The following is a 23,231-nucleotide window of genomic DNA, read 5'->3' on the forward strand; positions in this document are numbered from 1 at the left end:
TAAGTATTCAGGGAATTACCTCGAGATACTGTAGTTTTTATTTTTAACAACTAGAAGTTGTTTAAATTGTCCATGGTGAAGAAGTCAGATTAAGTAGGTTGTATTTCGTATTAAAGGAACACGCCGACTTTTTGGGACTTTATCTTATTCCCCGTATCCCCCAGAGTTAGATAAGTCCATACACACCCTTCTCATCTCCGTGCGTGCCGTAACTCTGTCTGACGCACCCACTGCTAGCCTAGCTTAGCACAAAGACTGGAGGTAAACGGCTCCAGCTAGCATACTGCTCCCAATAAGTGACAAAATAACGCCAACATTTTCCTATTTACATGTTGTGAGTTGTATAGTCAAGCGTGTACGAATAACAAGGTCACATGAGACACAGCCATCTTCTAACTGTATACATACTGGGAACTATATTCTCAGAAGGCGAAGCACTGCTACTTCTGCTGAGTATTTTGTCACTTATTAGGAGCAGTATGCTAGCTGGAGCCATTTACCTCCATTCTTTGTGCTAAGCTAGGCTAGCGGTGGGTGCGTCAGACAGAGTTACGGCACGCACGGAGATGAGAAGGGTATGTATGGACTTATCTAACTCTGGGGGATACGGGGAATAAGATAAAGTCCCAAAATGTCGCCGTGCTCCTCTAAGAATTTCCACGACACACTCAACATGATAAAGACAGATAAATATGTTTTTGGTGATTAAATTAGTTAAATATTTTACAACGGTGGAGCCATTTCAGACGCAGTTTCCCTCCATGTTTTCAAGGCATTGTAAACTCAACAAAAACATCCAGCGGCGTGTAAATATTTTATTATTTTAACTTTCCCAATCTCTAAAGTGTATTTCCCCAGCTTCATGCAAACATGTATAATATGCAGAGCTGAATCTGAAGCCCACACTGTGTGTGTGTGTGTGTGTGTGTGTGTGTGTTTCACTCATCCCTGATGATGAATGTTTTAAAGCTAGTGTTTTTCTCAGGCAGATCTCAGCTGGTAATGATGTTTGCGGTCACCAAACACACAGGCTACATGTAAAAGAGCTGGACGTCTGTTCCTCACCCGTCTCGTTCATAATGACTGCAAAATGGATCAGTGGTTTACTTACTGCTGTTCCAGTGAAGCTGTGAGGAGGTGTGTGAAGCTGCTGTGTTCATGTGCTTGTAATTACACAGCATGACGTCCGAGAGAGAACAATATTACTTCAGCGTGTTTCGGGCCGGACGTTTTCTGACAGCGCGACTTCAAAACATCCTCTGAAAATCACTCGCACGTATGCCTGAACACACACACACACACACACACACACATAGACATCATCATGCTCACAGTACACTGGGTGTCTATGGGCCAAGTGTACCAGAGGATTTCAAAGCACAAATTATTCTATTAAAGGACTGAATTGCATTAATGTAAGTATTTTTGTTTGTTTTTATCAACTCGTTCACCGTGATCATGACCGTCAAGCTGCAAAAAATAACGTCATTTAACAGTGTTGTGTGAGAAAGAAACCGAAATAGTGGTTTATTGTGAATCTTCCCCCAGAAATCCTCCGGTTTTCAAGCTCTTCTCTCTTTTTTTCTTACTCTTTTGTGCTTAAGAACATTCTTTACCGTGGTAAAATTATTATTATTTATTTTTTTATTTAATGTTTATTTGACAGGGACAAACGCATAGAACATTGCTTTATAAAGAATACAAAGTAGATGCCATGCATACAGGTTTATAGCCATGACTAATTTGCAACCCCTGTCCCTGGTTAGGCTTGTCAAATTAAAACAGAAATTACAGAGTATTTAATTAAAAAATTATAACTATTAAAATACATACAATAAATACATCCATAAGATATGGGCTTGAATGGATGTAGAAATCACTATAAAACAGAATCTAGACACATTTAACAATACAAAAACACAAAAGTATGCATATGTCTGTGCATGCTAACGCAACTTTATGTTTGTATGCATTGTGTTGTATCCTGTACAGTCAGTGTTCACAGAGTTGTTTCAGTTTCAGCCATTGCTTTAAATGTGTATTCAAAACCTTGAGTTCTGTCAGTGTTTTCATTTCTGATGGTAAGGCGTTCCACAATTTTATGCCTCTTACTGAAAATGATGTCTGACCAAATGTTGTTCTACGTTTTGTGGCTATACAGTTTCCACTTACCACTGACAGAATATTTCTGGTGCAAGGTTGTTCACACACTTAAAAAGTAGTTTTAGAAATGAATAATTTACAAAACTGTCAAAACTCAAAACATTATGCTTCCTTAGAATGAGGCAATGGTGCCATCTTACAGGTTTCTGGTCCATTACTTTTAATGCCTGTTTATACAATGACCTAACGGGTGTAATTGTTGTTTGATTGGCCTGACCCCAAACAGTAATGCAATACGATAGATGAGAAAATATCATAGAATGCATAAACTGCTGTGCTGCCTTAATAGGTATATATACCCAATATATATATTGTCTTATTAATCGGAAGCAGTTTAAATTTGTCTTGACAGTTCTGCACAGTCTCTTTACATGACTATCAAACTTAAGATGAGAATCTAAAGTAACCCCTAGAAATTTAAATTCATATGCCTCATCTATCTCCTTCTCATCAATCTTTATTCTAAAATTTTCATTGACCTTTCTTTTTATTGAGAAGCACATTGTCTTATCATAGTTCTGGGTCAGATAATTATTTCGGAGCCACTGTAATCACTGTAACGCACAGCTTGTCTCTGTATTGCCTTCTGATTCAATGTGGACTTTACATTACTCCAGAGTTACTCAAGGTATCTGATACTATCACGTGATCAGGTGTCTGATACTAGAGGAGAGCCTGAGAAAACAGCACATCTGAAGAGAGATAGACTCTCCAAAATGTCTGATGTTGTAATGTAACATTGACTAAATATCTTCTTAATCTCTAAAACTTCCCAAAAATCCTTCAAACCATTCGAGTCCAGCTGCTTTCTGAACAAAGCCACGTGTGCACTGGTAAAGCAGTATAAAGACCTGTATGTGTATCACTCTTTATTCTCACGCTCAGGACGTCCATCTGTATCAGTCTGACTCAAGCGCACTTTAAATTGAACTCTTTAACTCATTATTACAGTTCCTGCGTTTGAGCCGTTGATCTGGAGTCGCTGGCCTCATTATATCAGCACGATGTCACTCATGAAGCACGAGCAGGATGAGGTGTAACTGCTCTTTAAACCACCCTGCGTTCGGTTGACGTGTGGTGTTGGTTCTGTGAAGGATTCACACTGATATCATCCGCTGGTGTTTGATGAATGATCTGTGTGATCGGCTGTCTGTCCTGTGGAGGAGCTCACGACTCCAGAAACTGCTGCTGGGACGCCATCATCCCTCATAGAGGAGGATTCGCTTCACATCTGACACGCAGTTTCATCATGCTGTTCCAGATACTCACACACAGTGAGTGTTTATTAGTGTTTAACATGTACACTGCGCTCAGGATGGGCTTTCTGTGTCTCAGATGACTGAGTGTGACTGAACTGCAACGCAATGTAATTCTAATCACTCATTATTTGACCAGTCTGACCTTTTTTTTCTTTCTTTTTTTTTACTGCAAATTAAAACGTATAAAATGGCCTAAATAGCGTACGACTGCATAAGATCTTGATTATAATCACAGAATTAACCTTGAACTGTACATTAACACAAAGTCACAAACAGCAGCATTTATCTAATTATTTTGACATGTCATAATCAGTATAATATTGACAACTCTCCATTAATTCTGGGTCTTCTTTTATCCTCATACTTTTAGATCTGAGTGCCTCATTTGACACTATTGATCATAATATTCTTCTGAAACGACGAGTGTGTTGTTGGAGTCCAGGGCCTAGCTTTACAGTGGTTCGCCTCATACTAAATGTGGTCGACCTTCTCTGTAAATATCGGGTCATTCACCCTCTGTGCCGATCCATTGCGGTGTTCCACAGGGATCTATACTTGGCCCTCTTTTGTTTTCCCTCTACATGCTCCCTTTAGGCTCAATATTCCAGAAACATAACATAAACATAACACATTCTTGACACACAAGATAACTTATGTGAAGCACTACGAGCACTTCATTTATTTATGAGCAATACGGCCTTGATTGCAATATGTATTTAACTACTCTTATCTGTATACGTTGGAGAGTCTAAAAATTCCGTTGAATGTGAAATTGTACAATGACAAATAAAGAAATCAAATCTAATAAATCATCATTGTGACGCTGACGACCTCCAACTATATCTTCCAATGCAGGAATTGACTTTTCGTTAGATCATCTCTTCCTCAGTGAAGTCAAGATCTGGATGACAAACAACTCAATGAAACGCAACTGAATGAAAATTAAACCGAAGTACTTCTACTGGGTCCTTGTGGTAGCTTTTTCCCTAAACCTAACTATCTGTGGCATCGACAAATCGACACCCAATTGATCTTATTACCTGAGGCGTCTCCAAATCGACACCAATACTTTTATCTGGGGCGTCTACAAATCGACACCAATACTTTTATCTGGGGCGTCTACAAATCGACACCCAATTCCTTAAACTGGGGTGTCTACTAATCGACACCCAATACCTTTATACTCTAGCTCTTGCGTCTTCAGTCGACAACTGGCCGAGTCTTACTCTAACTAATGCCGAGTTCACACTGAACGATTTTAGGCCCGATTTTCGCTCGCCGACAGGTTTTGGGAGATCGCCGACAAATGCCTAGCCTGGGAAAACCCAGACAACTTCCGGCAAATTTAGATTTGCTCTGCAAGTAGTCTGGCAAAGAGCCCATTCAAGCCCATTTCTAATCCGTCGAAATCGCGGCACCAATCAGAAACGTTGGGGCGGGCTTTACACGATGACGATCGCTCTGATTGGTTTTAGGTCTATCCAATTGTGCCCAGAGGCATTTGAGCGACGTCTGTTGGTGAAGCGCATCAACTTTTAAATGCATTATTATATTCAAATTGCAAACACATGAGGACAGTCTCCATGAAAGACCCACTGGCAGATGAACGTGCTGCTACATTTCTCTCCGAAACGGTAGGAAATTAAATTAGATTTAATAGAGGATTTTAACTGTGACAAGATGATTGACAGAGCAGTTTACGCGACAGGACGCACGCGACAGATCCGTCCGATAAAGATGACGAAGTAGTATGTCCCAAAGCTTGCCTACTTTTTTGCTACACATTCAAAAGTAAATACCTTTTCTTCACAAAAAGAGTACATACTTTTATGGCGTAGTGTAACTTAGGGACGCAGCATATGGCTTTACACGATGACGATCGCTCTGATTGGTTTTAGGTCTATCCAATTGCGGCCAGAGGCATTTGAGCGACGTCCGTTGGTGACGCCCCTTTGGAAATGAGTTATTAATGAAGCTTTGCCAGACCATAACTCAGTTACTACTGAGAATGGTATGGTTTTAACCAGGCTAACAAATGCCCGAAATCATAGGCAAATCGGTGCTCGTTCACGCGAGTGACAATCATGCAGTGTGAATGATCAAAGACGCAATCTGAGAGAATCGCTGATGAGTCGCCGATGCCCGCGAGATATTTGCCATGCAAAATATCTGGACCTGTCGGCGATTCAAAATCCCGCTGTGTGAAAGTGTTCTGACTGAAAACTACATCGGTGGTGACCAACAGCCAACGAGAGAGCAAGATACAGGACAGCAGGATGTTCGGGGAGGAGGTATTGACCAGAATATCAGTATTTTAATAGATATATTTACAATATATCAAACAGAAACAAAGCACAAACATTTGCTTGACCAGCAGCAACAGAAGCACATTGCAAAATTATTTATTTACCCCCAACTCTCTGTGCAGAACACACAGTCCTTGCTCCCCTCGTCTTCTCAATCATTACCTCCAGCATAAACTTTATTTTTCTCCTTTTCGCTGCAAATCAGCGCACAGACAATTTGGATCGCAATCTTCTTGCAGGCTATTATTTTTAAAATTACTTTCAGTCTCGCGCGAGAACTCCGGTTTCACGCACGCGTGATCTTGCGTTATTTCCTTATCACTTCTTGCGTGTGTTTGGTTGTGAAACGTAGTTTTCGGATCAGACAGAAGTTGTCGGCGATTCTTTCTTTTGTAAAGTCATGCAGTGTAAAACGCCCTGTCGCCGATCCATCGTGCAGTGTGAACACACCAGCAACTGAATGTTACCCCAGATAGTCATGCAGTGTGAAAAGAACAGTGTCCAGACTACTTTGAAAATCGTGCAGTGTGAACTCGGCATAACTTGCTTCCCTAAACTAGCTTCCTTCCTAAACTAGCTTCCTGCGCAGGAATAATCGACAAACAGACTTCTGCAAATGTCCTTTAAATGCTTTAATCACGGCCAGGAGATCTACCCGAGCAGTTCTCAGGGAAAACAGTTTTTATAGAATCGAGAAAACAAATAAGACTAACATGTCACCTTCAATATTATTGGTTCAATTGGTTCAAAAGCCCCAACCTTTCCCTCTGTCACTGGCACAAGCTAACTCTGATTCTGTGATTACTTATCACAAGGTTTGAGAACTAGTCATCAGTCTAGTTTCACTTCCCCTATTTGTTATTTATACACACACACACAAAACTCAAAGTCACAAGTTTTCCCCAAAGAGTTTGGAAACATTTAAAAGCATATGAATGTTGTTCCTGTAAGAAAAACAAATGTTAGTTGATTGATTAAAGTTGATTAATTAAAATCCATCACATCCTGCTGCTACCAACAACTCCATTAAAACACAGTAAGTAACAACCTAAGCAATCGTGCAAAAAATCTTGGAGTCAATTTTGATCCTCTTCTCCAATTTGACAAGCATGTAAATGCAGTTGTAAAGAGTAAACACCAGCTTCTTTCAACTCAGATCTGTAGCAAAAGAGAAAAGGTCCTTGCACACTAAATTCTCATCCAAAATTTTCGCACGTTAAAAAATAAATACGACCTCACGTTATAATCGCGATTACACACTGCCTCCGAAACTTTCGTCCAGCATAAAAAAATTGCGTTTTTTTCGCATCTGTAGCAAGCATTTTGAGAGGTGTTTTAACAATTCAGAGCCACCGTACAAGCGGACGCCAAGATCCAGACCTGTTCAAGATCAAATGGTTCTCGGAAATTGGTGGTCTTCTTTTTAATGTGTGTCTCCAGTATCACTAGCAGAGCATCAAACTGAGCCTCTGACATCCTGAAGTAAACTTTGACTCGCTCGGGATAATCCCGCAGAGAACTCTCCTTCCTCTCTACGCAGTCTCAGGATCGGATGATGGATCCAATATTTCCTCTTTCTTTTTAGAATTTTTAGGATGACGAATACGAAAAAACGCATACGAAAATATCTGACTCAGTGTGCAAGGGACCTAAACACTTTCTTTCTAGTAAAGACCTTGAAATCGTGATTCATGCACTAGTTTCCTCTGGATTGGATTACTGTAACTCTCTGTACTTCGGCCCACCTCAGTCAACACTGTCTCGTTACAGATGGTTCAAAATTCGGCAGCCAGATTGTCAACAGGAACTAAGAAAAGGGATCATGTCTCCCCTGTCCTTGCCTCATTGCATTGGCTACCAATAAAATTTAGAGTCGACTTTAAGATCCTTCTTTTCGTATTCAAGGCACTGCACAATTCGGCCTGGGATTATATTTGTGATGTAATTAGGCCATACACAGCCTCTAGGTCACTAAGATCTTGTGATCAGTTACGTTTATCTGTCCCTTGTTCTAGTTGTAAAACAAAAGCTGATCGAGTTTTCTCTGTAGTCGCCCCAAAGCCTTGGAACAGTTTACCTTTGAACATCAGGTCCTGTCCATCACTGGATGCTTTTAAATCCAGTTTAAAGACTTATTTTTACTCTCTAGCGTTCGAGTGATGCTGTGCATGTATTTTAAATAGCTGGTGTTGTACATTATGTATATGTACATACATTTTGATTGATTTTGATACTTGATTTTTATCTCCATTTCTGTCTTTTTTTTACTCCTTTTCTTTTACATTTATGCATTTGGCAGATGCTTTTATCCAAAGCGACTTACATTGCATTTCAAGGTACACATTTTACATCCTCATCAGTTCTTGCTTTCCCTGGGAATCAAACCCCTGACCTTGGCGTTGCAAGCGCCAACGCTCTACTGTTAGAGCTACAGGAAAGCTACTTCCCAGCTTTGTAGCATTGAATAGTGCCCGAAACTCCAAGAAGTGCATCCATCCATCATAAAAGTAATCCATACGGCTCCAGGGGGTTAATGAAGGCCTTCTGAAGCAAAGAAAAATGTCCATATTTATCACTTTATAAACTATAATCACTGGCTTCTGGCAAGGCTGGAGAGAGTCGGGTTCAGGCGAAAGAGTGACCTCTGACCCGACGCATGACGAGTGACCTCTGACCCGACGCATGACATAGCTCCTCTTCTCTTATATTGAAATCCTTCGACATTTTTCTTTTAAACGTCTCTTTTCAGTTCTAACTCATGACCGGCTCTCTGGTGATCTGTTTGACTGACCAATGGCAGGTGAATGTTGAGGACAGTTATTTTTGTAATTCTGTTGGCTGATGCTTGTAGCAAAGAAATGAAAGTTCAGTTTAAAAAATGTTGCACAAAGAATCTAAAATATTAGAAAGTTGTAAAATGTGTATGTTTTGATCACTAAAAACTTCAAGATTGCAGCCCAGAGCTGTGTATGGCAGGAGCAGCTGTTTGTTCACATCAGTGTGTCCTCATGAGTTCACACGAGCAGGAATGCTAATGCGGTCGCGGTCCGGTCCTCCGCTGGCCTGCCGACGGATGCTGGTCCCTCGTCTCCATGGAGACCTGAACAGGTGGTTATCAGGCGCAGCTCTTCTGAATGCATTCGATTAGTGCTGGCGGCGCATTTATTTACTCAATAAGGAGGTGACAGAGCCACAGATCTCCTGAGAGCTCTCGAGAGCCGCAGCAGGGCTCCACTTGGGTCATGTTGATCATCATTTGAACCTGCGCTGCCTACAGAAAAACCAATGTTGCCCAACAACCAGCGTCACAGACTGCCAGTGATGCACATGATGTCAAAGAAGGCTGGCTGAAAATAAGATATAAAATAATTTAAGTGCCCCTATTATGCTATCTTAAAGTCTCCTAATTATGTTTTGCTTTCTCCTTCAAGAGGTTTACATGCATCCAAATTCAAAAACACTTTAATATTCTCATAATATCCACTGCAGCATCAGCTCTTTCCTCACAGAGATTCAGTCTCTCTAAACACAGCTGTGGTCTGCTCTGCTCTGATTGGTCAGATGACCCAGTCTGTTGTGATTGGTCTACTCTGCTCTGATTGGTCAGATGGCCCAGTCTGTTTTGATTGGTCTACTCTGCTCTGATTGGTCAGATGGTCCAGTCTGTTGTGATTGGTCTGCTCTGATTGGTCAGATGGTCCAGTCTGTTGTAATTGGTCTACTCTGCTCTGATTGGTCAGATGGTCCAGTCTGTTGCGATTAGTCTACTCTGCTCTGATTGGTCAGATGGTCCAGTCTGTTGCGATTAGTCTACTCTGCTCTGATTGGTCAGATGACCCAGTCTGTTGTGATTGATCTGCTCTGATTGGTCAGAAACCAAATAGCCGTGAATTTCCGCTTTCTCAGCTCTTGACACACAGTGATACGAACAGTAACGATGGCGTCGGCTTTGCCGTATCAATCTCATCAAAGTGGATTTGTTTTATCAGCAGAAAACAGCGTCTTCTCGACATGAACAACACGAACCAAACTCTTCCGGTCTCAGATAAACTACAGTGTTTGAGCAGACGCTGTTCAGCCAATCAAGACCAGAGGCTGGCATTATGCAGATTTGATACAAACCCACGAAGGTTCAGCCGGAAGTGAGACTTACTGACGACTCGGCCATTTACACAGATCTCACAGTCACAAACTCGCCAGTCAGAACAGTAGATTGTCAGAGCTTATGACTAATACTATTATTTAACTAGTAGTTTTATATAAGAACTTAACTGAAGTCTAAACAATAATCAGTCTCTTCACCTGAGGCCTGAAGTAGCAACGGCTTCTCTCTCTCTGCACTCGTGCTGTTGTTAATGGCAGTGTTGTGAGTGACTCAGCTGTTCAGCTCTTTAAACATTTCCCCATTGTGTTAACAAACGTCCACTTAACAACTCATCCATAAACCAGCGGCAGAAACGATAAACACTGGAGCAAACATCTCACCAGCCACGCGGGGATGATTATATTCCACAAATCAGTGTTATAGGAGCCGCGGGACCCTCGGTCGGCCCCGTCGAGCTGTGTTTACTGCCCTGTGCCGTCTCCTCTGTAACCGCACGCCTCGGAGAGCTCAGTTCAATCAGTTGTTTATTAAAAACAAACTTCCAACATTTATGAAATGCTAAAAAAAATGGGGTAACACTTTATTTCGATAGTCCACTTTAGACATTCTACCAACTATGAGAAACTTTGCAACTACATGTCAACTACCTATGTTTAGAGTATTAGTAGACTGTCTGCTTAATATCTGATAACTCTTTACTTTGTCGGTCCCCCAACAGACATTCTATAAGTAACTTTGCAACTACAAGCCAACTTATTCTCCTAACCCGAACCCTAACACCTAACCATAACCTACCAGTCTACTACAGTCTACTAATACTCTACTGAGAGATAGTTGACATGTAGTTGAAAAGTTTCTCATAGTTAGTAGAATGTCTAAAGTGGACTATCGAAATAAAGTGTAACTAAAACGGGTCCCAGTTTATATTGTGTCTATGTACTAACATTTAAATTAATCATTTGCATACATGTTTTTAAATTGTACTTAAATTTAAAAATACCTGCATGAAATCTCATCTCATCATAATTGAGATTAAATAATCTATAATGACCCCTTTTGACCTTCCCTTAACACTTAAACCAACCCATCACACCAAACCTGTCCTAACCTGACCCGTATCCACCTCAGTAGCAGCACGAGTGTTTTACAATACAACATCAACACAAGAAGTATATTCTACCTGACAATTATTATTTTGATGTAGGCCTAAGTACATAATAATCGCTGGTGTTTCTGACGTCACAAACTACCTTGTAACCAATCAGATCAACGTGTGATCGTCAACCAGTGGATCTCTGAGCTGAGTGAGTGAGTGGAGGCGGGGCTCATTTGCATATTCATAGAACCGCGCATACTAAATGAGCCGAGGGTGCAAATATGTCCTTTTGGTGATCAAAGATCAGGTTAAAGGGATACAGTTATTGACTACAGGGGGACTTTAGGTAATAGTGTCATCAATTTACAAGTGCAGTAAAATACAGAATCTGCTTAGTTTCTTTTGGATAGAAATTGTCATGTGTTGTATTTTGAAGTTCATGTTTATTGGTTCATGCATCATGTTCTTATTGGTTCATTGTCCTGTTATCTTATTAGCAGTCTTGTTGTATCATTGGTTCATGTTCATGAGTTCCATCTTGTCATTGGTTGTTTTGGTCATGTGTTCCCCATAGTTTAGTATTTAGCCCTCATGTTAGCCATGATTGTTTGTCGTGCATTGTTCTCCGTAATGCTTAAGTCCTCTGAGAGGCGAGTTGAACGAACCCAAGTGCAGTTTATTGAACTGACATATTTTGCTGAAGGCTGGGTCAAACAGTCGGTCTGATGAACTATGTGCATGTTTAGCCCTGCTCTCTGACCCACTGGCCTGTCTGTGTACAGAAGAGAACAGTTTGTTTTTATTCCAGGCTGAACACTTGCACTCAGTCACCAGCTGTTCCCTGGGGTCCCGATAAGCTCAATTATTCAAGCAAAACTGGGACAAAACATTAGGTGTGTAACACTCAAGAGTGCATGAGCAAAGAAGGAGATTTAGAGCGGAACCGACTGGAAAACTAAACCTGTCTGCAGAAAGGGGGCTATATATGTTGGCTAGCTAAAGGAGACATAAATGGAGGAGATTAACTCTCACCAAGCTGGAGACAAACCGCACACACACACACACACACACACACTCCTTGATGTTCTGTGTTGCCATGGATACTCGGAATGACTAGAAAATGGAACATGAATAAAATAGACGGGGTGTTCGTTCTTCAGCTCAATCAAATGCAGTGGTGTGGAGGCAGACACGACTCTATTGTGAATCTCATTTAAAGACCAGAGTCTTTTAAACAGCAGGAGGATGACGGGCATGAAAGAAACCCCAGCGAATGAAACAAGGAATGCTGGTGCATATTCCCGTCAGCTCGTGCAGAGAGTCGAACGCAATGGAAAACAGAGAAGCGGAGAGCTGGAGGATTTAGTGGCACAAGAGTTTACCTCTATGACCCTGTCTGAGTCTTAAATCACAGAGATGGAGGGTGAGCTCTTGAGTGCTAAAGGTTGAATTTACTTTAACTTTGTAAGCAGGCATAAATCAGAGGCTTGTGGAGCAGATGGGCCTCATAAAAACCCGAGCTCGAGCGTTAAACACCAAACATGGTAAGCATCACGGCCGCTCACATCGCTTGTCCAGTGCCCACAGCTCACGTCCTCCTCCATCCAGAAACTCCTCATTACGGATGTCACTGAGCTGTTCCTCTAAAGGAATAGTCCATCCAAGAAAGATTTATGACAGAATTTCATTTTTGGGTTAATATCATTAACTCTTTCCCCACCATCGATAAGATGTTCCATCATTTATCACACCATTGACAACATGTAATAGTGAGATGCAACACTGGCCTAGTGTCTTGGCTCAGAGTAAAAATGTCACATCAGATTTTTAAGTAATCCAGAAAAATGTATATTATTATAGACAAAAATGTATAAAACAAATTCTGTGTTGGATCAAAATTCCATTGGAAATTAAAATGGGTCAATTTGAGTCCCTTTATGCATTCTAGGGTTAATCAGCATATGAATCAAAACTGCCTAATATTACTGAATGAAATGTTGAAGCCATGAAGTGGAAACTACTGTGATGTTTTGTGGGTGTTGATGGACTTGATCTACTCCGTCTGTGTTTCGATCATCGCTGTGAATCTGACCTGAACGATGTCTTTGTTCTGAAACACATCATTATCATAATATGATCAAAAATGCTGAATAAACTTTTTTTTACACTGGTGGGAAAAGTGGTGATTATTACGGTGATTCACACAGCGGGGTGAAAAACACTCGACTCAGCGTCGAGCTTGTTCGTCCTTCAGAGGTTTGTACAGTTCTGGGATCAATAAGAGAGAAACTTTCTCTGAGAAAAGCAAATTCATAAATTAAATTAACAAAAATCATCTGCAGACTCTGCATGGATGAACTGAAAGACTACAGAAACTCAACGAGAGGCCACTCACAGGCCAATGTTCTGCCATTTGTGCAATCAATCAAAACAAAAATGAAAACCAAATGTATTCTGAAATAGTTGAACTCCTTTAGAAAGGGCTCCAAACTCTGAACTTAGCCCAAACCCAGAGTTCTCCCCCCACAGTAATAATAATGGAGAGTGAGGAGTTGGGCTGGAGGAGGGATGCTGGGAGACTGTAGAGGAACAGAGGTGAGTCAGCGCTATAGAAGCCTCCTCTCGCGCTGATCGGGTTGATCATCTAAACATGCTCCTCCCGAACTTTGTTAATAAAACATCATTAACCCAGACAGCGACATCGGCCCAGATCCGGCCCACATCTGGTACACATGAGCCGCTTTTCCACTGTGGGGCGAGTGTGAGCCAGGGCTTTCAACGGGCCGTGCCGGGCTAACAGCCTCGGGCCTGAATTACGAGCCCGAAACCATGCTGTGTTTCCACCGTCGAGCCTGAAGCCCTGCAGTGCTTCACTACAACCCACCCGTGAGACGCATCTCCGGAACAACGTCACAGAAACCCAGCAATTCACCAACAAATGGAAGTTTTATCAGAAAACTAATCAGAAATCAATCACTGGAAACTAGCGAGATCGCAAAACGAACATGATAAAGCAAACATTTTTGTTGTGTACTTAAAGATTTATAACCCAAGCAAAACCCAATGTTTTATTTCAAACACTCGTTGCTGTCTGAAAGTGAATTTTGAGCTAAAATGTCTTTAATGCTGATGATAGCTGGTATATGGACTTATCCGGCGCTGTCGTCTCCAGACTCCTTTGTTCATGACTCCTCAAGCCCCAGTTGGCCCGCTTTAGACCAAGGTATTCGGCATAACCCTGTCCGTTGGCCCTGAGGAAGCCCTGACGAGGCACTATCAAGCCCTGGAAGTGACAGAAGAAACACTACTGGCCTTGACACGCACTAGCACACTCGCTTTTGTCCCGACAGGGCCGACACTATGTTGCTGTCTGGGAAGTGTCCAGTCCTGTCTCTTGATGGACACACAGAAGGATCTTCAGTTCAAGCACATGTTGCCAGTTTAAGGGCTCGTTTCAGACAAAGACACGGGAGCACACAAACATGACAAGCCATGTGCTCACACCAGACATGACACGAGCACGCAGCCAATGAGAGCTCTGCATGTTCACACAGCACAACATGAACATAACAACACACGCGGACAGAAGAGTGTACGGCCTGAGCGAACTGAACAACGAGACCAGAGCACACGAGAACGAGCGAATGCAACAGAAGACAAACATACGGAGCAGGAATGTCCGAATAACAACACAGAACCGAAACCAAACAGGAACTAGTGCCAAAGGGAACGTCCTTTTTCTCAGTTTCCTTTAGTCATATATTACTTTTTTCTTTTCTTTTTTAAATCCTCTCTTCGCCATAGATAGTCAAGTTTTATTAAAAGCTCATCTTGCTAGCGGTGAATCACATCTTTAAACAGACAAACTTTTTTTGCACATTATTTTTATTATGGTTTTTCAAACATCAAAAACAGACAATAACAAAGAGACCCTTCATATGTTGCAATGACCTTGTGGCTCGACGAACTTTACTCTACAAGCTCAGTTGAGCAACTCAACTATCTGTTCGCATTAAAGTCATTTAGCATTTTTCTTTTTTTAAAGTAATGTTCAGACCAAAGCCTAAAAACACCAGAAAGTGTGAATCCTACTGGTTGGCCAGCTTTACTCGCTGTGATGGAAAGAGATTAGATCAGCTCTCTCTGTTGAAATATCTGTTGCATTAATTCTATTGTAGATGTTTGTGTCAGTCTGAACAAACACATTACCAGCTGTTCATTCAATATCACACCATTTTCTCTCACCGATCCTCCTGCTTCTCGTTTTTTCAAGCGCTTGTTTCTGTCCTGAGCTCTTGTGAATCAAGTCAGTCTCTCCACTGGAAATGAGGTCAAAGGTTAGAAGGATTGTCCCTGATGCGCCAGCTCCCAGCATGCATACAGATCAATGTGTGTGTGAGAGAGTCTGTGTGAGTGTGTGTGTGTGAGTGTGTCTGTGAGTGTGTGTGTGTGTGTGTGTGTGTGTGTGTGTGTGTGTGTGTGTGTGTGTGTGTGTCTGTGAGTGTATGTGTGTGTGTGTGTGTGTGTGAGTGAATCAGATGAGCGCAGACCTTTGGACCTGTCAGATGGCATACAGGGATTCAGTCGAAGCTCTGGCACTTTCAAAGCCAATAATATAAAAAGAAATCCACTCTAACACTTTTATATAACAGAACACGGATGAAAATATATTTTTTAGTTTCTACAGGGTAATAATGGGGATTAGTTCTTTCATTGTCAGATTTTGTCCTTGGTTGAATGTATTGTTGTTGTTTTCAGCTTTCTAATCCTTGGGCTTGGATTATTGTTCTAGCAGTGAAAGCTGTGTTTAGATCCGGCCGTCCAGAACCCGCTCGAGCAGCTGTTCATCTGGAGACTGAAACGGCAGCCAGCGTCCAAATGATGTTTAATAAAAGCAAATGTGCAAAGAAAAACAGGTGTTCAACAACAACAAAGGTTATTAATAAAGATCTCGGTCTATAACTGTGCTTTACCACAGTTTTTCTCCAGGTCGCAGAATTTCCAACATGCTTTTGGAACAAACCATATACATAACCATAACCACAACCATAACCATAACCACAACCATAACCATATACATAACCATAACCATATACGTGACCATATACGTGACCATATACGTAACGTAACCATATACATAACCATATACATGACCATGACCATATACGTGACCATATACATAACCGTATACATGACCGTATACATGACCATATACATGACCATATACATGACCATATACATGACCATATACATGACCATATACATGACCATATACATGACCATATACATGACCATATACATAACCATAACCATATACGTGACCATATACGTGACCATATACATAACCATATACATAACCATAACCATATACGTGACCATATACATAACCATATACATAACCATAACCATATACGTGACCATATACGTGACCATATGCATAACCATATACATAACCATATACATGACCATATATGTGACCATATACATGACCATATACATGACTGTATACATAACCATAACCATATACATGACCATATACGTGACTATATACATGACCATATACATTACCATATACATAACCATAACCATATACGTGACCATATGCATAACCATATACATAACCATATACATGACCATATACGTGACCATATACGTGACCATATACATGACTGTATACATAACCATAACCATATACATGACCATATAAGTGACTATATACATGACCATATACATTACCATATACATAACCATAACCATATACATGACCATATACGTGACTATATACATGACCGTATACATAACCATAACCATATACATGACCATATACGTGACCATATACATAACCGTATACATAACCATAACCATATACATGACCATATACGTGACTATATACATGACCATATACATAACCATATACATAACCATAACCATATACATGACCATATTCATGACCGTATACATAACCATAACATATACATGACCATATACGTGAGTGACCATATACATAACCGTATACATAACCATAACCATATACATGACCATATACGTGACTATATACATGACCATATACATAACCATAACCATATACATGACCATATACGTGACCATATACGTGACCATATACGTGACCATATACATGACCGTATACATAACCATATACATAACCATATACATAACCATAACCATATACGTGACCATATACGTGACCATATACATAACCATATACATAACCATAACCATATACGTGACCATATACGTGACCATATACGTGACCATATACATAACAATATACATAACCATATACATGACCATATACGTGACCATATACATGACCGTATACATAACCATAACCATATACATGACCATATAAGTGACTATATACATGACCATATACATTACCATATACATAACCATAACCATATACATGACCATATACGTGACTATATACATGACCATATACATTACCATATACATAACCATAACCATATACGTGACCATATACGTGACCATATGCATAACCATATACATAACCATATACATGACCATATACGTGACCATATACATGACCATATACATAACTGTATACATAACCATAACCATATACATGACCATATAAGTGACTATATACATGACCATATACATTACCATATACATAACCATAACCATATACATGACCATATACGTGACTATATACATGACCGTATACATAACCATAACCATATACATGACCATATACGTGACCATATACATAACCGTATACATAACCATAACCATATACATGACCATATACGTGACTATATACATGACCATATACATAACCATATACATAACCATAACCATATACATGACCATATTCATGACCGTATACATAACCATAACATATACATGACCATATACGTGAGTGACCATATACATAACCGTATACATAACCATAACCATATACATGACCATATACGTGACTATATACATGACCATATACATAACCATAACCATATACATGACCATATACGTGACCATATACGTGACCATATACATGACCGTATACATAACCATATACATAACCATATACATAACCATAACCATATACGTGACCATATACGTGACCATATACATAACCATATACATAACCATATACATAACCATAACCATATACGTGACCATATACATGACCATATACATAACAATATACATAACCATATACATGACCATATACGTGACCATATACGTGACCATATACATGACCGTATACATAACCATAACCATATACATAACCATATACATAACCATATACATAACCATAACCATATACGTGACCATATACGTGACCATATACATAACAATATACATAACCATATACATGACCATATACGTGACCATATACGTGACCATATACATGACCGTATACATAACCATAACCATATACATGACCATATAAGTGACTATATACATGACCATATACATTACCATATACATAACCATAACCATATACATGACCATATACGTGACTATATACATGACCGTATACATAACCATAACCATATACATGACCATATACGTGACCATATACATAACCGTATACATAACCATAACCATATACATGACCATATACGTGACTATATACATGACCATATACATAACCATAACCATATACATGACCATATACATGACCGTATACATAACCATAACATATACATGACCATATACATAACCGTATACATAACCATAACCATATACATGACCATATACGTAACTATATACATGACCATATACATAACCATATACATAACCATAACCATATACATGACCATATACGTGACCATATACATAACCATATACATAACCATAACCATATACATGACCATATACGTGACTATATACATGACCATATACATAACCATATACATAACCATAACCATATACGTGACCATATACATGACCATATACGTGACCATATACATGACCATATACATAACCGTATACATAACCATAACCATATACATAACCATAACCATATACATGACCATATACATGACCATATACGTGACCATATACATAACCGTATACATAACCATAACCATATACATGACCGTATACATAAACATACACATATACCACTCACTCCCTCACTTGTTCCAGGACACTTGCACTCCTAAGGCAGAGCAAACAAACATGCCTGTTAACAACAGAAGCAACAACACATTTCAGCACAGATGCGTCAATTAACTGGCTTACTTTTTGTTTTTTAGGTTGTCTCATTGTTTTTTTGTTTTTGTTTTTGCCTGCAAGGGAATGACTTTCCCCAACAGGCCCATTTTTTCCAGAATTGTCCTAAAACAAGAGAAAAAGGAAACGCTTAAGAAAAATATTAAGACAGGGGTGAAATCTTAACATTGCAAAATATGACACAGCAGGACATGCATGCAAAATACTCCAGAAATCATATTTCCGGATCCTCGAATTTGATTAAAACATTTGTAGATACGGCATGCATGACAGAAGAAAACTAGAAAAAACAACAAAGTGAAAGACTGTTGCCTTATCTTCTGTCTTACTGTTGTGGGCTTTGTACAGGGATATTTGTTATAATACATAAGAGAGCCTAGTGGAAATATTACAGATGGGTCGTTGTCTTCCCTCAGAGAGTTTCTGGCCCTGGTAAATATGTTAATAGTCATTTTCATCCCTCATATTAATAAACTCAGCTGTCTGCTCCTTGCTCTCTAAAACAAAACAAAACATTAGCACAAGTTTAGCCTCATATCTCCTAACAAATGAAGCTGCGCAGTGGAAACATTTACAGTTTAAGTTCACAGTTTTAAGAAAGAAAGACCTGTGGCTTCCACCACTTGTTTTGCTAGATATTTGAGTAAATTAAAACAATACTTACATGTGTATTCCTCGGCCGCCACAGAATCACCCAACGTTTTCTTTGAGTAAAAATCCTTTCGTCACCCAGACCAGCAACATAGTGTCGGCCCAGATCCGGGCCACAACCGGGCCACATCTGGGCCTTGTGGAGTCCATGTGTGCCAGATGAATTCTGGGATAGGGTAAGCAGCGAAAGATCATGTTGTATCCTTCATTGCCCGAGAAACAAAGGGCACATTTGAAAGAAATATGTCTGAATTCACAGTACTCATAAAAGATTAAACAAGAAGTCCCCGGCTGACAAGCCTGAGTGAACGTTCTGTTGAAGTTATCAGAAGAACATTCGTTCATAACTTTGAGAAAAACCTTGCCCGAGGGTTAAAGTGGATGATTGCAACGACAATAAATAGGCTTCTAAACTTTGAAAAGGCTATCCCCCCCCAATAATATGTTTCAGTGTCCAAGCTTGAGGATAAATAATTCCAGTGCTGTGTTTGTCATGAAACGAACAGCTGAGAGCCACTGATGGAGTAAACACACACATATCTCATCCTCTGTCAACTTTGAGATCAATGATCAATGATCTCTGAGATTAGCATGGCTCCAGAGGAACTGTGCCCTGAAACACACTCGGTCTGGGTCAGCGGTCACCATGGTAACCGCGGCCGTGATGTCGTTTGATGGTGACCGAGTGACTCGAGTTTCAGGAACAGAGCCTGATATTTCCTTTGTAAAAGGCTGCTGGGAGATAGACTTTAAACATCAGTAGTAGACATAATGTGTATGTTCATCAGCATTTGTCCTGATATGGTTAAAATGGTCAACAATGCAACCAAACAACCACTAGAATCTAGATTCAAAATGTTGAAAGCAAAAATAATGAGCATAGATTAAAAATGTAGTTAAAGTGAATCTGAATATTGATGGACTCACTGTTGAACCCTGGTAATGCATTAAAAAACGGCACACTTTTGCGTTCCCGGGTCTGTTTGGACCCGCTGGGGTCTGTTAAAACCCCATTTTTTCATCTAAAACCATATTGTATCTGATCAATAACTTCTCATTAATAACTGAATGTGCATCATTTTACCTGTTTTTATGAATTTTTTAAAAATCTTCAAAATTTACATTTTTACAATAACTACAGCAAAAACCAGTGTGATGCAAGAAAAGATACATTTTTATCAATATTTATGAGCAATTTCAGTTGAATATATCATTAGATGAAATTTATAATAACATATAATATGATAAGTATTTTATCATCACTGCATTGGTTATCTATAAAGTTCCGTATTAATTACAAGGTATTGCTACTGACTTATAAAGCCCTAAACGGCTTATCTCCAGTCTATTTAACGGATCTTCTATCGCCCTACAATCCATCGCGCTCTTTAAGATCACTAAATTCAAGGCTTTTGGTCATACCTAGGATATCCAGAACCACCAAAGGAGGGAGAGCATTTTCACATTTGCCTCCAAAACTCTGGAATAGTCTTCCTGATACTGTTCGTTGCTCAGACTCGCTCTCCCAGTTTAAAACTAGATTAAAGTCGCATCTCTTCAGCCAGGCATTCATATAATATTTTTAATCTTACAGTTCAAACTACAATCCGGCCTCTAGCTCATAAATGCCAGAGGAGAACTGGCCCCCGACTGAGCCTGGGTTCTCCCAAGGTTTTTTTTCTCCATTAGGTCACCTGATGGAGTTTTAGGACACCATTAGGTCACTTGATGGAGTTTTTCAGTTCCTTGCCACTGTTGCCTTTGGCTTACTCAGTTGGGGATATTTTGGGGATATTTAATTTAATTTTATCAATCAATAAATTCTACTAGAAACAAACCTTGTTGTATTATTTTAATTTAATACTGTGAAGCTGCTTTGATACAATCTGTATTGTGAAAAGCGCTATTCATGGATTTCATCAGGTCCCTTTCCACAGGTGTATTAATCAAGCACAATGCAGTCTGCATTCATAATCTAGGTGCTTGATTTTATACACCTGTGGAAAGGGACCTGATGAAACCCATGAATACAAATATACTTGACTTGACTTGACTTAATTACCAGTATGAACGCCATTGACTTCAATGGATTTAAATACCTTTTGAAACATTTAACTTGTATAACTAAATTTATAAAACCTACACATTCTTTTTCTGACAAAACAACATCAAAACAGCATCAATATTACTCTGAAATGTTTTCAAACAAAATCTATTCTTTTGACCGCCTGAATCTCTTTCATGCTGCCGTGACAGTAGAGTGAAATGTGGACTCTTTCCTTTTGATTTATTCTGTGAACTTTTGATCTACAAACAGACATTAAATGAACTCATTTCAGAATCTGTGTGTGTTTGTGTGTGTTTGAGCACAAGCATGTTTTTAAACAAAATGCATTCTCAATGAAAAAATAAAATAAAATGCCACAATTCACTTTTTCGGTCAAAACGGACCCGAATGCAAAATGTGTAAAAATTCAGTTCAAATGTTATAACTCTTCTTTAAAAAATAAAAAAGATATCTATCTTGCCAGTATTAACACATCTCCAAAATTTCATTTTCATACTAAAAACTACATTTTTTACACACATTTTTATGTACCTCTTCCGGGTCAAAACGGACCCAAGTGCAATCTTCTTGGGTTGTCCATCGAAATCCGATGATGACGTCCATGCCTTTTAACGGTGAGATGAACAGTCCTGTCCTGGACCCACAAGCTCAATTGCAGGTGGAGCATATATATGTGGTGTTGGTAACAGTGGCAGCTATGGCCTCTCCATGGTCCTCTCCATCTCCAGTGTACAAGCCCCATCCCTACACAGCTGTCGCCAGATGGTGCGGTCAGCAGCAACATCCTCCAGATCCTCAGGTCTGATCTTACACTTCCTCAAGCGTTCTTCATCTGAACATTATAGCGCTTCTTCAGCCCCCCAGCTGAGAGTCGACCGTGATGTAACTGGCCGACGTATAGTATAGTACTCTGCGGGGCAGCCGACACGGGGGCATCCTCATCCCCCAATCAACCACTGCAGTCGGCGCTGGGTAATCACGGCCTCAATACTTCTGCAGCTGGACTTTTTAAGTATTTCAGTGTGAGGCACACGATTACACCAGGTGATTCCCAGAATGCGCTGAAGGCAGCTTATATGTGGAAGTGCTGTACAGACTTGATGTGACGGCTGTAGGTTACCCACGCTTCACAGCTATAGAGGAGGGTAGTGACACACACCGTTAGGTATACGGTGGCCTTTGTGAAGGGATGAAGGTTCTTATTATGAAAGACTCTACACCGAAGTCTCCCAAAGCCACCAGATGCCTGTTTAATTCGGCTCCGCTATCCTCAGAGAGAATACTCCCCAGATATTTGAAAGATGGCACTACTGACAACTGTTCATCTCCAGAAGTGAAGACAGGTAATGAGGGTGGGCTT

The 23,231-nt window shown here is 39.9% G+C and overlaps 1 long non-coding RNA gene across 1 annotated transcript; it reads right to left on the bottom strand.

Annotated features, from left to right (window-relative positions):
- Nucleotides 1-18,948: 18,948 nt before the first annotated feature.
- On the bottom strand, nt 18,949-20,687 carry LOC309482438. Its single transcript, XR_014200284.1, has 3 exons — nt 19,817-20,687; nt 19,162-19,257; nt 18,949-19,078 (listed from the first exon to the last, which is right to left on the bottom strand). It is a non-coding gene; the product is annotated as an uncharacterized lncRNA (long non-coding RNA).
- Nucleotides 20,688-23,231: the final 2,544 nt, after the last annotated feature.

Source organism: Leuciscus leuciscus, assembly GCF_965113295.1.
Source record: "Leuciscus leuciscus genome assembly, chromosome: 19".
Classification (NCBI taxonomy): domain Eukaryota; kingdom Metazoa; phylum Chordata; class Actinopteri; order Cypriniformes; family Leuciscidae; genus Leuciscus; species Leuciscus leuciscus.